Source organism: Python bivittatus, unplaced genomic scaffold, assembly GCF_059951505.1.
Source record: "Python bivittatus isolate LINGU-HERP-01145 unplaced genomic scaffold, Pbiv_v1 ctg000020_np1212, whole genome shotgun sequence".
Taxonomy (NCBI): Eukaryota; Metazoa; Chordata; class Lepidosauria; order Squamata; family Pythonidae; genus Python; species Python bivittatus.
In genome coordinates this window covers 13,951,452-13,965,177 of record NW_028277030.1, presented here as the reverse complement: position 1 = coordinate 13,965,177, position 13,726 = coordinate 13,951,452, and the positions used below count along the sequence as shown (strand labels likewise).

Genomic DNA, 13,726 nt, shown 5'->3' with positions numbered 1-13,726 from the left:
GTCTGTTTTCATCTTTTTCTATCATAAAATGCTCCAAGGATAAAATCTCCTGGCACCATGACTGTGAATACAGAGATACTTATAATAATAATTGTTAACTTAAGAGTTCATAATTTTCTAGTTTGCTTGAAGGAAATTATTTATTATACTTTTGAAGATGGGCAGCAAAAACCTACCAACAGTAAGCCTGTTTCTGCAGCCTCCCAACACCATCTCAGACTGTATTTGCTGAAATCTGGAGACGCCATTTCCCAGTATTTTGAGGTGGGAAGCCCATGAAAGTAAACCATGGAAGAGACTTACAACAAACTTTAAAAAAAAAGGGGGGGGGTTCCCTCTCCAAATTCTGGTCTTGCCCTCACTGTTACCCACCTGCTTTAACCCTCAATCCTGCTCTCCTATTAAACTGCCTTGAGAAGAATCACACCCTTATTTCATTTAGCAAGCTTCCTTATTTCAAAGGGACAGAGAAATAAAACTGAAACTGAAAGCAAAGCAAAGCAAAGTTCAAAGAATAGTATCAAACTATTGCTAATAATATGTCCTTCTAGTATTTAAATCTTCAATACTTGTTAGCAACCCGCCCCCCCCCTTTTTTTGTACTTACACTTGGAAGCAGAAGACCATTTGGTTGAAAAACAAAATTAGCTTTAAGAAAGCACACTGGTGATAGGACTAATTAAGAATAAATAGCACTAATAAACGTTCACGGAGCACTAATAAAAGTTCATGGGTGTCCGTTCTTTTCTCTTTTGGAGAAGATAAAAGTTCAGGGGACGCTTTTCCAACAGTTAGAAAATACGTACCAAGTAAGTGGGTATTCACAATATGCTGTGTTAAAATGTAACTGGTTAGTTTATGGTTCAGCGCATGATGCAATCCTAGGCAAGTGATTCAATTCAATAAACTAAGTTCAGCTAACCAACTGTTAGCATGTTGTGAGAAGACAACTAATGAAATCCACATTTCCTTTCTTTCGCATGCTCTTTAAAAAGATGGGCTACAATTGTGTAAAACTCTAGTTTTATCTAATCTTCCTTTGTTCTTAGGGTCAGGTTCTTCCACTGTAATTATCTGAATGGCTTCTTAGTTTTATTTTGATTCTCCTTTCTTGGAAGGTGAAAGTGGCATCATCCACTGTCATGGCTTTTCTTTCTCATTGCAGGACATAAATGAACTACTAACTTGCCAATCACATTTTACTTAGAGTTATGCAAACCTAACCCATGTACTCTCTATGCAAGTCTATGATTAGAGTTAAGAGCCAAATGCAGTAAACCTCCCCCCCCCCCGGCAATAATGTGGCTTCAGGGAGATAAAGTTTAGGGGGATGAATAGCAAATGGATAGAATTTAGGCTAAATAAGAAAGGAAGAGTAGCAAATCAGATTTAATTAGTTTAGCCCCTGGTGTCCTCTCCACTCTGCTTTCTGCGCATGCAACGGAGTCCTCAGGCAGCAACCTGCCAGTGCTCCCCCACTCCTGCTTCCACAGAGCATCACAGTGGCTGAGTATGGATAAAGCCAGAACATGAATGAGGAGTCAAGAATCTTAGAAGAATCTTACCCTTCTATCAGAAAATGAAGTGGGAAAGTTCTTCTGGGGTGGTGCCATCATTTTACAATAATTATAATTCAGATGTTTAAAAACAATGTTGCCCAATTAATCTGAGATGCTTTCCTAATCAATTTAGAAGTTTTTACCTCAATTAATCCATTGAAAGTTATAGCCTTTGTTTCTAACCACTACAATATTTCCTGTTTCCCTGATGCAACGATATCACAGAAGAAAGCAAGTATCCCCCAAGTGTCACAAATTGGTTGGCTCAATAAAATCTGTTATTTTCTTTCACTATTTATTTTATTTGTGACCCATCTTTTCTACAGGAGCTCAAGGTGGAATATAGTGCTCCTTCCTCTTATTTTTCCCTACAACAATAATTCTGTGAGATAGGTTGGGCTGAGAGTAAGTGACTGACCCAAGGCCGTTTACTGAGCTTCCACAACTAAGGGCGGACTAGAACCTGGGACTTCCCACTCCTAGCCCAACACCTTAACCACTATTCTGCACTGGTCCCATATAGACTAATGACCTGTTCTTCAGCATTTATTGGGACCAGCAATTCCATTGCTAAGCAATGCAGTTGTAAAGTGAAACATCATGTGACCGCCCAACTTACAACATCAGTTCCTGCTACAGTCATTAAGTAAATCACTGTGGTTGTTAAGCAAGATGCCACGCGACCACAATTGTGACTTCCCGCTGGCTTCCCCATTGACTTTGCTTGTCAGAAGCTGGCTGTGAAGACTGCAAATGGCGATCATGTGACTGTGGGATGCTGCGACCATCGGAAGTGTTCACTGGTTGTCAAGCACCCAAATCGCGATCATGAGACTGCAAGGATGCTGCAATGGCTGCAAGTTCAAGGACCGGTTGTAAACTTACTTTTTCAGCACCGTTGTAACTTTGAACAGTTGCTGAATGAACAGCTGGTAAGGAAGGACTACCTGCATCATTCTGTTTAATGGGATTTACTCCACATGGATAAATATTTTTAGGGCTCCAATCTGAATGCATTATTTTCCTTTTTTGTTCTGAGAGGAGGGAAAAATTATATCTTATTATATTGGTTTGGGTTGAAAACCCTTTCCCAAAGATTTTTCTGTTGGAAGAAATGCAAATTAAAAAAAAAATCAGTTGCTCTATTCTGAATATATTTTATTGACTTTGGAGAATAAGCCATGTTTGGTTAACTATAGTGGCAAATCAGTCCTCCGGCTTGAACTGATAAAAATACATGTGAAAGCGTTGACAAACACTTGAATGATACGGTACTGTAAAATAATTTCATTTAGCCTCAATATTATTGAGTATATTTAGGTATTATATAAAACATGCAGCATACTAAATAGTGTAATTTGGACTTAACATTTCATTTCTCATCTGATCTCTTTTAGAGGGCCCAATTTACAATCTCTAAAAGCCTTGGGTGTGACCATCAAGGCTGTCCAGAAGCTGCCCCCCCCCAAATTACAGTTGTTATCATGACAAAAGAAGAAATTATGGAATACCTAGAAAGGAATCATATGAATTCTACTTAATTTACATTAAATACATTTGAAATGAAATGAAATAAATTTTTGTTTTGGCCTAACTTTTGGCATGCAAGACCTGACATGATGCTCAAAGACCACATTAACCTGCCTGAAAAATGTTATTACCCCAATATAGATGATTTTAGGAGTTTTGAATTTAAGAAGGTAAAATTATATTATTATATTAATTATAAATATTATTTATATTTAACTAAAAAAAGAGGAAAAAAGAATACAGAAATTTATAAAAGAAAAAAAAAAGCTAAAAACAGAAAAGCAAAATAAATAAAATGTGCATTTGCAGACATACATATATTGATACATTGAAGCCATGATTCATTACAGTCCTCCATGGTTGATCTATATTAATTAATTCTGCCACCTGCTAAATAGTTGGAGCCATATATTTGTATTTCCCATGCTGAACAATACGTCTTTTGATTATGCGTTCATTTTCTCTATCCAAAAGTCAACTCCCTTGTGATTGAGATAAATCTCACTGAGTTAGTACATGTAATTGCTTCTCACCGAAATGGAACAATATATTTAAATAAAGCATTAGTTTCATTGCATCTCCAACAATAAAAAATGGAATATGGTTATTTCTGAAATACTGTTTCTTGTTGAAAAGGATGTGGTCTAAAAATCTACTGAACTTTTTGTTTTGTTTTTTAACCTCTCTTCTTTTGTATTGGTTAAACAAAACATTCAAGCAAAAAAAGAAAAAAGAAAAAGACACACACACAAAGAAATTTGAGGAAAAAATATAATTATAAAAATATAATTTCTGTTATATTCTCAGCATGCTGAAAAAATAGCATGGGAGTTTTGTTTTCTTTAAAAAATTGCAGAAAGGCAACTTGCTTGTGATGATTTCAAAACACTCACAGAATGCCTTCCTGATACTTCATGACAGACGGCTTTTGGATGGCAAACAAAGGGCCTGTAGGCAGGTCCTTCTGTCTGCCTTTTTAAACACAACCTTAAAAAAAATGCTCTCCTAAAAACAATAGAATTCAAACCAACACATTACACTTTTCAGTGATGACAAATCCAACTCTCCAGCTGGCTTATTAGTTGCTGAAGGCCTACTGGTTTTTCTGAAATGTCACTTAGTTTTTGTATGATTCTGATGGATGTTGAAAATTGGCCAGCTCTTGGGCTGTGGGTAAAGATTTATTTCAAAAACCTCCTGGGAAATTAAAGGCGTTGACAGCATAATCCTACGCATCTCAACTCAGATCCATCTGCAGATGTGTAGCTTGGGGGGGCACCTTGATCAATGTTCTCATTGAAGGTCTAAGTGGCCTTCCAGCCAGTTTCAGATGGTTGTCATGGCCTCAGAGGAACCGAAAGAACAGTACTAGTCTGATTCTGGAGAACCAGGAATAGCATCACAGCCATGGCAGAATGCAGTCTCTCAGCTCCAGATGCCATGCCCATGAACTGTGATCATGGGCACCTGATACAGAGACTCAAATGCGTAGTTCTCAAGACTACAAATACTGCAGGCACAATGTTAAGAAAAAGGCAGAGTGCCAGGTTGCTGAGAAAAGCACTTTGGGAGAACAGTTAATTCAGGAATATGCTCTTGCTCCCAAATAGAGGAATTTCTGGAACACTTGGAATTGTTCAGTGCTAGAACAGCTCTTATGAGAGCTTGACATAACTCAACACCAAGCCTTGTTTGATTATCTGGAAACTCTCATCTTCACCGAGGCCTGACAAAACTCAACACTCTTACAGAATTTTGTATGGCTTGACCCCTGGACTGGATTGTGGGTACAGATTTTATCATTACTCCCTCTAGTAAACCTGTGATTAGAAAACTGCTGTTTTCCTATTCTCCTTTCAACCTCCCCATCACCTCATTCAACTTTAGCCAACAGTAGCCAGAATGGGACTGTTCCTTTTTGTCCTACTGCAGAGCTAGAAACATTGAGGAACAAAACAAAACACTGCCCAGTTATAATTTTTAAAAATGGCAGAGCACTTGCAATAGCCTGAACACTCAAAACACTGTTGTTTGTTTTATTCTGAGGCCAAGACAAAATCAGCTTTGTTTTGAACTCAGAAAAACAAAACAAAACTATGGAACAAGTGGGGGTTTCTCTTGAATTTAAGACACCTGAAGCAGCTGTTTTGCACACCTCTTTCTATTACCTATAATTTTACAACCCATGACAGGATGTAAGGAAGAAACAATAGCATTAAAAGATCATTGAAAACTTCAGCAGGTCAACTGCATGGCTCTAGATTCTAAAGCACTTTGTTTTCTTTTAAGTAGTACCTCCTGGAGAAGGTGGAATGGACTAAAGAGTGAAAGCAATTCCTGGAGGAAACAGCTGTAATTTAAGCTGCTGCACCAAACCCTCTAGTCCTGATAGTTCATGACTGCACACTTGCTGACTGAGGTGTTAGTAGACAGAAAATAAAGATATTTCCATTGAGCACAGACCTTATGGGGCATAAAATACAGGTTTGTGCTTCTATGTTGTCCTTATTTAAACATTCATTTAGAAAAGCAATCTATAAACAGACTCCTGTGACCTGCCTGTGATCTTGCCCTTTGATCCAACTGGATGGTCTGTGACATTCTGGTTAGCCAAAAAACAACAGATAGTTCTGGGCTGGTTTGATGATGATGAATCCCTGCCCAAGCAATTATGGATCTCACAGCTTATTCTCCCTGAATTCAATTTGAGTGTGTAGCTTGTCTTGTATAATAACCACATTTTATGAGTGGAAATTGTTCAGTGACTGTTCAGTGCCGAAGGTAGCTTGGATATTATACTGCAGCAGCTGAGAATTAAAAAGAAAATAACTGCAGTTCACATTTTTTATTGTCATTGGCCTTTCCCCAGTGAAACCACACGCGGTCTCTAAATGTCATTTGATGTTTGAAAAGCAAAGGGAGTTAAGATAACAAATGACTCCTTCCCTTCCCTTGTAGGAAGGTTAGGAAATGGCTTAATGAAACATAAGCAGGCCTGTCGCATCAGAAGTGCATGCTGTGTCTTTAAAAGAGTGCTGAAGCCAAACCATCAGCTCAACCTACCTCACAGAACTGTTGTTAGCAAGCTAAAATTACTAGAGACTCTCAGCTGTGCTGCCTTGAACTGCCAGAGAAAAGGTAGACTATCAGCATAATCATAAATAATATGAAACCTTTCATATTTTAACTAACACAGTCACAGTAAGCTAAGTTAGATGTATCAAAACCCAAAAAGTTTCTATCCTGCCTTTAATTTCTTTTGCTCACTACTTCTTACTAGTTTTCTCCACTTTGCATAACAATGCTTTCTGTGAAAGGGAATAAAGTGATGAGTATGCATTTATGGGTTTTGATACATCTTCCTTATCCAGTACTCTGAACAGCATAATCCAGGTAATATAACTTGAAGTTGGTAAATGTAAAGTGTAAACCTTGCATTGCTTAAGCCAGTATACTTGGGCTTAAATTGGGCTTGCCTGGTTAGTGTTCTGTCTTGGACTGCTAGTTCATCCAGCTGCAGAAGACAGGAAGAGAAGCAAAGCAATTCTAGCACCTCTGCTGGGAGTTGAGCTTCTGGAGAAGGTGAGAGTCCTGGAGCTCATCTTGTCATTCTATCATGCTACCTGTACTACTTTTTTTTCCTCTTCCTTCCCTTGTATTGTGTGTCACATAGTTCAGATTGTAAATGTGATGGCAAAGACTTACAGATATTCACTGGCTGCTCCAGGATCCTTTTTGGCTAATTTTGCTAGCAACCAAGTCCATAAACTAATTAATTCTGAGATATGGGCCTGTTGAAATTTGCTGGTCAAATATTCTTACGATTTAACTGGTTTATGTAGCAGATAATCATGTGTGCTTGACTTCACAAATCCTACTATGCCACCTTCTGTCAAAACTATGGCTTGTTGCCTAAGCCAAGTGAACATTCCCTCAAATACCAAATGTGATGTCTGAACTTGCATATTGTGTCCAGGTCACCAACCAATTACACAATGGCTTAGCCCAAAAGATAAACAAGGCCACTGATTTCAATAACTCTAAGCATGATGAAGTTTGGATCCAATCCTATGATATTGGTTTGTATATCTCGCTCCATTGCCTACTTAAAGCAAGAGAGATTGATTTTGTGGTTGTAGTGACTGGCCAGTGGAGCAGTGATTAAATAGTAAGGATATTATTTTTTTCCAGCTAAAAAAGAATGGAATCTTCTGGTAATTTAAAAGCTTACATATTTATTCTGGCAGATATGCTCAGATATCATTCTCCTTTAAATGCTTACCTATCTTAGCTATCACTATAGCTATTTAAATGTTGTAACTGCAAATATTATAGGTTGAATATAGGAGTAGGATTTGCCAAGTACTCCACCTCAATGCCATATATGTGGAGTGGGCTTTTCTTCTGCCACCCAGTGCAAAGATCTCCAAGAAGATCTCATGTATACAGATAATATGGAAATCCCCATTCACACAACCTGATTTCCTTATCCAAACATTCAGGCCAGGGGTAAACCCAGTGCCACAGGAAAGCTGAAGGAAGGTAGTATTGGGAGAATGGTCTAAACAAGAATGAGATAATTTTGCTATTACCAGTCTACATTTCACCCTCAATCCCAGGCTGATATATATATAGAACTTTTTTATTGTGGGAGGAGAATTCGATCTCCTATATATCTGATAGGAACCGTTTACACTGGGAGTTCAGGAGACATGCAAATACAACAACTGGATAAAAGTCTAAGGAGGGAGAAGAATGTAAAAAGAGGACTATGCCAATATGTAAGTAAACTATGTAGCACATTCAATCTCTCTTTTAAAACTTCATGCTGAATAAGCATCAAGTAAAAAAGCTGTCCATATGTGCTTTTCTCATGGTGCCACAGCAAATGCCAGAGTTTTCTTCCACCATATTTCATAATGTTTTTTGTTTCAAGACGGGTGTGATTGTTTTGTCAATGGGTGTCAAGGTCTAGCTTTTGTCTCCCATTCATTCTACCATCTCCCTTCAAAAATCAATTAAAAAAGAAAGAAAATAGTTGAGCACTTTTGGAGTGCTAGTAGGAAAGTAGCGTACAAAAACACAATACAATTTTCCTAGGAAAAGAGCAAATGAATGCTGCCCTGAAGCGTTTATACTCATGAGACTATTTGAAACCACTGGACATGTTTTGCTCCAATGGGGGAAAATGTTTGGATTGTTTTGAATAGGGAGCTGCTGTTGTTTTCTGGCTGACAAAGCATCGATAGTGTGATGGATGTGGAGGAACACATCTGGATTTGCATCAAGGAGAATGCAGCAAATATTTAGACTGCAATCTGATATGACGGTTTTCTGTTATCTGGACACTTGTATAAATGATTATGGTGATTAGCCAGCTGAGTCAGACCGAGGCAGAAGAAAGGCAGAAGATAAATAACAGAGTACAAAATATGTTCGAACTCTCCTTCAAACATGAATTGTTAGATGGATCCCAGCAGCCGACCAACCCTGCAAAATACTTTCATCATATTATTCCCTGCTGGAATATTTCAGTATTACAGCTGCCTTCTCCCTCACCCTTCATTGTTTAGCCTTGAAAAGAGACCATTTAAAGGTGAAAAGAAACAGGATGGCAAACTTCCAATTTGAGCAAATCTGTCTTCTCTTATACCAGAAGGTAGGGCCCAAACCAAGGGGTTCAATTTCCTGAAAAAAGGGGTTTCATGAAAGACTAGTCAGCACTTCCTGCAGAAAGAGCCCATTTCATACTGGAAAACAAGAGCTGCTTCAGATTTCTGGTCCGGCTGGCCCACTACTGTCCATCCACTGATTGATAGTGATTCTCCAAGGTTTCAGGAGAAGGTTTTACGAGTCCTTGGGGATGGAGCATGAGACCCATCCCCACGCAAACTGTGGGCTTAGGGGGTCAGTTATGGACTTTCCTTGTTAATACCAGTTTTAACAAATACCAAAGTGGAGTCAGGGCAGCTATGAATCAACACTAGGTAACAAAGGATTTCTTGTATCAGCAGGAGATTGGATTAGATGCCCTCTAAGATACTATAACTCTAGAGATCTACAAATTCTATAATTTCTCCTCTAACTGGAAAAGGTTTAAAAGACTCAGCAAGGGGGTACTTCAATCAGCCTTTAGTTACAGCAGATGCAGGTAAAATGGGTGTTAGCATCAGAGCACTAACGGAAAAAGTTTAGAGCTTCAGCAAATATATTCTTCTTCTTGTTATTACAACTACTTGCTACTGCTATCATGCCTCAAATCTCCAGAGGAGATATATCTCACAATCTGTGATAAAAATGAGAGACTGGCAAGGGATTCCACCTCCTCCATAAAGCAAGACAGGGGAGATAAAACTGCTTAGCAATACTGGAAAGGAATAGAAGAAACTCTAAGACATACAACACCTTTGAATGGTCAGTTCCCAAAATATAAATAAAGAAATGAACATGTGATGTAGATCAGAAGATGAACAAATGCTGTGCTTCCTTGAAATTGATTCATGCTGCGGTTAACACTTTTTAAGAGGTTCTCAGAAACAGAAAAAGAAAACTTACCATGTAAACAACAAATTAAGAATTTCAAGATCCCTGTTCCTTAGTTCCTGCATCCATACTTCAGAAGTCCCTCTGCAGCTGTTGTATCTGAAAGAAGCACAGATGTAAAGGATAAATAGGGAAAAATAGTTAAAGGAGATACCGGGAAGCTATCACGGTCCTACAGTGAAGGACTTTAATGCAAGTTTCAATCATCTGTTAGTGCTCTGCCTCAGGGGTGGGGGAGAGGGTCACACTGAAGTTTATGGCGGCAAGGACAGCCAATCCTTGGGGCAGTTTGAAGGAAAACAGGAGGAGGATATTTTAGCAGGATGCAGGAGTTTAAATTAGTTTTAATGTGTTTTTTGGGGTGGTTTCTTTTTGTACACTGTGTTTTTTAAATGATTTTTAAGACTTCAGAATGCACAGAAATAGGCAGGGGAGCAAAATTCTCTCCTGCATTAACAGATGAAACTAATCAAAGCTCATTTAGCACTGGAACATCTGGAAGACAGACAAGTAATTCTGGATGCTGTAAGAATATGTTTGCTGTTCATCCTTAGGATGCTGTTTTGAAGGGAGGAAACCTTGAAAAAAGCTGGGCCCAACAGCACAAGGAAATATGAATGCAACCCCTTTAATGCGGCAAACATTTAAGACTTGTAGGCACTCTTCAATCACTAAAACGGCTTCACCCACGTGTGCAGGTTGTAAATAGGGGAGTGAAGAGACAAGCAGCCCATTTTGGCTCAGCCACAATAGAAATACATAGAACATATTAGCAAATACATAATGCCCTCTGCAGTAGATTGGAGTTTTCTTTCGCGCAACTACATTTGGTCTCTCTCTTTCCTTGTTTGTACTATACGTGCTTCCAAAGCTGACTCTAGTTGGCACAAAGTTCCATCCACCAGCTTTTTAGTGTGCACACTCTACTGAGAGCAAAGCCATCCTGATAATATCTGCTGTGTTCTCATTTCTATTTCTTCAATGTTTATATATTTCCTGGATGGGGATGGGGGGGGGTTGTTTGCTTTTTTAGCATGGATTGGTTTAAATAGGCAGAAATACCTGTCTAAATAAAAACAGAACTTTTACAAGTCACAGAACTGCTTTCAGCAGAGAGTACAGCAGCCACATTGTTTTTCCTACGCTAGAGAAATATTAAAAATAACAATCATTTTTATGGTATGCCACCATTTCCAGCGCTTTAGACAAATTGTCCAACTCCAGAGGTTACTGATCACAGCTTTCTGCCAGCCTCCTCAACTTGGTGCCCTCCAAATGTGCCATGAGGACAACACCCAGAATTCCCAGCAAGTTCTCCTTCATCATTCCATCTTCCTTTCTGAGTATCCATAAGTCTACTGTACTAAAATTTATCTTTACAGTAATACTCTAATACAGATAACCTTATTATTTCATAAGATCTTCAAGAGTTTTGTTCAGTTGTCTAAAAGTGGAATAAGGTTTCCTCTCTGCAACTCTGTTTAACATGTGATAGAGCACTGACTGAGCAGAGATATGCAAAATGTTTTGAATTTGAAACATCCCATATCAAGCTCAAAACATGTTTTGAGCACAAAATATTTCCCAAATGGTTGAAATGGCCCATTTCATGCTTGAAAGAGCTGTTTCACGCTCAAGATGGGTATTTTCAGTTTGAATTGAAAATATTTTGTATGCTTTTATGACTTGGTTACTAGTTTGTCTATATGAGAAATCCAAAACAGGTGGCATCAAAGGAGAAGGTATTTCCTTGAAGTAGACCAACTTTCTCTAGAGTGATGGGTCCAGATTATGGGCAGAAAGAGAGGATATAATTTGTAAAAACAAACTCCCAACATTATTAGCCACTGTAAATTGTGGGTCTTGAATCTCCCAACATTTCTAGAGGCACCAAATGGCTATTCTTTTAAGAAACAGTTCTATTTCTTAATAGGAAATAGTTCCCCCTCTTTTCATTACTGGATCTCCTCTTCATATTTCTATCCTATGTGTTTCAAATTAAGGCCAAAAAAAGACATTTTCCTATATTTTTGCAACAGTTCTTATTTGATTTCATGAAAGAGGATTTGTTTCAGAAATTCCTTCAAATGCTTGCACTCATTTAATTCTGAGGTTCCAACTGATCTGTGTTTATGTGAATTGTACAATCTCTCCAATGGTCAGCAGCCTCCCTATCTTCTTGGACTTTAATTAAACTGCAAGGAGACCTTATCAGGGGATTTCTCCATAGTTTTTTTTTTTTTTTTTTAATGATGGTGCTACTATCTTCATGAACTAGCTAACCCAGCAAGGGTAATAGAAACATTAACCTCAACACCAGTGGGAGTCCTCCAAGATACACAGGTTTCAGAGGCATTATTGGTAATGACCAGCACCTTGAATTGCACTCAGACTTGTAACCAATGCAGCTCCTGTAGCAGCAATATGACATGACAGTAATGAGTCAGATCCATAAGCTTGTCAGCAGCTATATTTTGCAACAGCTGAAGTTTCTGGGTGATCTTCAAGGGTGCTCCCTTGTAGGGCAGATTACAGTAATCTAAGTGATGACAACAGCATGAACGACTGTCTTCATCCCATTCTAAGAATGGCCACAACTGGCAACCAAGTTGAAGATAGGGACAAGCCTTCTTGGCCACAGCTTCCAACTACTCTTCCAGTAGGAGACACAAGTTCAGGTGGATTCCCAGTTGGTGCATGTGATCTTCGAGGGGGAGCATAACCCCAGAGTTGGTGCAGTTACACTCTCAGTAGGTTTCTGAATTAGCAGCTGTTCCATCTTGCCTGGGTTGAGCCTGTTTCTCCCTATCCAGACCCTGATAGCTTCTAGGCACTGGGTCAGAATATCTTCTGCATTTCCTATTTGGCCCAGGTTGGAGACATACAACTACGTATCACCAGTGTAGTGTTGCTACATCACCTGAAACTGGTGATGACTAAAGTATCTAACCTAGTGGCTTCACGTAGAAGTTAAACAAAATAGGGTCAATGGCTGAGCCCTAGAGCAACCCATACTGCAATGTCTGAGCGTTTGACCTCTCTTCCTCTATAACCACTTACAGACCTCACTCACTCAAGAAGGAGCGCAACCACCACAAATATGGTCTCAACCAGTCCTAACCCATGTAGGCAACCCTGAATACGACTTTCACCACAGAGATTGAGGAGGGAAGGGAAAGTGTCAGCCATTCCTGTCATTCTGACCATGGAGGAAGAGAAGACAATTGTCAGAGAGATGGAAGAGGGGAGGAAGTGCCTCCTCCTGCCACCTCTCTGCGTCAGGAGATATAGGTTCTATTCCTTCCAGATGCACGATGAGGAGGGTAGTATGACAGCTAGATTGAGAACTAGAGACTAGAGTTTCCCAGGGCAGAAATATGACAACCAAGAGTCATCTTCCTTCCAGGCTGAAACGTGTAAGGTTAAATATCTGTTAAACCATAACAAAGGAGAGAAAAGAAATGCTATAATTAACAGTCATGGGTATAAGGAAGCTCCCCAGTTCATGTTGATAAAGGGCAATCAATTGCTGAAAACAGCTTCACCCTCGTGGCAGTCTAACTATGTCATGCCAAGTGTCTGGGAAGCTTCTCCCAAGTTTGAACTTGAGAGCCCGACAACTCTGGGAGCAGAACCAAGTGTAAATTACTATTGGGTGTATGTGAACATGCTATTGTCCACTCCCAATCCACCCCACCGAAGAAGCTTGATTGATTTTCCCATGGAAAAGCTCAGAATTCTGGCTGTCGAATTATGCTGCTACCTTATTCTGGTTTTAATTGATGTACAGTACTGTGCAAAAGTTTTAGGCAGGTGTGAAAAAATGCTGTAAAGTAAGAATGCTTTCAAAAATATATATTGTAATTGTTCATGTTTATCAATTTACAAAATGCAAAGTGAGCGAACAGAAATCTAAATCAAATCAATATTTGGTGTGACTACCCTTTGGCTTCAAACCAGCATCAATTCTTACACTTGCACACTTTGTACACTTGCACAAAGTCAGGGATCTTGTAGGATTAAGAATCAGGTGTATGATTAACCAATTATACCAAGCAGGTGTTAATGATCATCAATTTCATATGTAGGTTGAA

General features: G+C 39.0%; 1 protein-coding gene across 4 annotated transcripts in view; it reads right to left on the bottom strand.

Annotated features, from left to right (window-relative positions):
- PAK5 (p21 (RAC1) activated kinase 5) overlaps window positions 1-13,726 on the bottom strand; it is a 121,094-nt gene that overhangs the window by 92,729 nt on the left and 14,639 nt on the right. For all 4 annotated transcript variants that reach the window (XR_015795033.1, XM_088134600.1, XM_088134602.1 and 1 more), the window contains one exon: window positions 9,645-9,731. The gene's annotated coding sequence lies outside the window, so the exon portion shown is untranslated. The remainder of the gene's footprint in view (window positions 1-9,644; window positions 9,732-13,726) is intronic.